This window comes from Dreissena polymorpha, chromosome 12, assembly GCF_020536995.1.
Source record: "Dreissena polymorpha isolate Duluth1 chromosome 12, UMN_Dpol_1.0, whole genome shotgun sequence".
NCBI lineage: Eukaryota > Metazoa > Mollusca > Bivalvia > Myida > Dreissenidae > Dreissena > Dreissena polymorpha.
In genome coordinates this window covers 14,221,579-14,223,776 of record NC_068366.1, presented here as the reverse complement: position 1 = coordinate 14,223,776, position 2,198 = coordinate 14,221,579, and the positions used below count along the sequence as shown (strand labels likewise).

The 2,198-nt window shown below is 30.4% G+C and overlaps 1 long non-coding RNA gene across 1 annotated transcript; it reads left to right on the top strand.

The window, feature by feature from the left end:
* The first annotated feature begins 297 nt into the window (after positions 1 to 297).
* LOC127853928 (uncharacterized) lies at positions 298 to 1,597 on the top strand. The gene is made up of 3 exons (XR_008036794.1): positions 298 to 398; positions 566 to 691; positions 1,467 to 1,597. It is a non-coding gene; the product is annotated as an uncharacterized LOC127853928 (long non-coding RNA).
* Positions 1,598 to 2,198: the final 601 nt, after the last annotated feature.

Below are 2,198 nucleotides of genomic sequence, written 5' to 3'. Positions count from 1 at the left end.
TATTCTCCCAACACAGATTCGAAAAAGTCACGTGGTATAGGCACCGTGTAGGTTAAAGCTGCTAAAAATGTCTCACTGATATTAAATATCTAACGTCGCAAGGCTGACGTTAAATGTAGCAACGTACGCAAAATTTACTGACGATATATGTCGCAACTGTAATGTCGCAAAAAATGTATTTTCATACATAAGTCAACGATTCTTGAAATTTAACAAAGTTGTATTAAAGAAGCAAAAACATTGACAATTGGCGGCATAAACATGAACTTGCATTGTTGCATTTAATGGGTTATCAAACTTAACTAGCTTTTGCACAGACAAAGACAGATCTCCTATGTATAAAACTACTGATTATTCATTCAACGAGAAAAAATCTTCATGTTCAGGAAACTGGAGAGGTAAATTTATTTGTTATTAAGAAAAAATGTTATATTTCTAAATTTATATTTGAGGTTCATGCACTGATATGTAAGTTGTAAGGAGCAATAGTTATAAAAGCTCATTAAATACGTATGTTTTTTATCGGTTATAATATTATATATGAAATAAATATTTTTGTATTAAGTCGTATCACCTCATCATGAGAATGCTTACCCAGAAACATGCATTCCTTCACAGAAGATCATGTACGCTTCAAGAAACCAAACAACGGATATCGCCTTGTTGTTCTTTAATAGTGTTTGCACAGGAGGTAAAAAAAGTTTATACAAGTCAATATTTATATATCTTTAAATTAAAATATATGTCATATGCAAATAGAAATATATCGCGAATGACAATTATAATACTCATAATTAATTTTATACTAGCGCTCTTGGTGAATCTTGTATTAATTAGATAAAAATGTGTTTATCTTGTCACACAGATTGCTTGGGTTTCATAAGAATCAAATATGAAATTGTGCAGGTTTTGTCATATGTTTACACATATTCATTTAATGAAATATGTCAAACTTTGAATTTAGTCAGACGATAATCCGTAACATGGCTGTTTTTTACTGATACATATAAATTTTGATTGTCCTGCATGTGTTGCAAGCAGATTATTTTAGTTATATCGATTCACGAACATAAACCCTTAAATCAATTTAAGAGTACCAAAGCGAAAATAAGTATTTAGTCGATTTGTGGTGAGTAATATCATCTATCATAATGTGTACTGGTTCACTTAAATCATTCATGATACGTATATTTTGTACAAATGTTCATGCTATACGAAAACGAACATCAGTGTATTTAAACACACTCATTTTTTATACTGGTATTATAAATATATTATAATTGGATGTATCTGTATTTTGAAACGATAGCATTTTATTTGATCATCCGTTTCTTTTAACTTCTTTATAATTCGATTACTTATGTAATGAAATTATGCGTGTTTTGTTAAAAAAAACGAAGGTATTCCAATGAAAAAAATCATTCACAACTATATGTTGCAACATGTCTGTAAAATATATATTATAGTGGATGGTCAACTCCGTACAGTTTTAGAGGTATCGCCGTTTTTCCTTCAAACCATGGTGCCTTGTGATGTAACCATCGTGGCACGAGATGGAACCTACAAACAGCAGATATTTGCGCAGATTATACAGGAGAATAATTTTTCGTCTATTACTTTGCAGCTTCGACGTAAGTTAAACTATTTTGCGCTTAGCGTGAACGTATCAGCCGTTCGTTTATAAAGCTCGATTATTGGTTTATACAGACTCAAATATATGATATATTCTATTTGAATAAACAGACAACGTATGCGATGCTAAATACACTATCATGTATATGTAATATGTATATTTATGGTAGTCACCACAATAGACGATAGCTACTTCGTTGCGTGAGCATCGCTTGATTTTAAATAGTAAATTCAGATTCATGAAAACATCGTACACTTGATAATGCCATAAGCAATCAAATATTAAGTCTCTATTACACACATCACATAAAATCGTTCGACATACTTAACTATTTCATTAAATGTAAAATTAAAATTGATGTTTACTCCATTAGTGACTGTTGTTTTAACTTGAATAACTCTATTACTGACCAGAGTTTTGATTACACTTCATATATAGTCACTGATACTATAAATGTGTCACGGGTAATTGAATTACTATCATAAGCTTATTGATTAAGTGTGTCGTCTAATTGGTTTAATCCAGATTTTGAATTGGATAAAACCGGTTATATTCTAAGAGTATA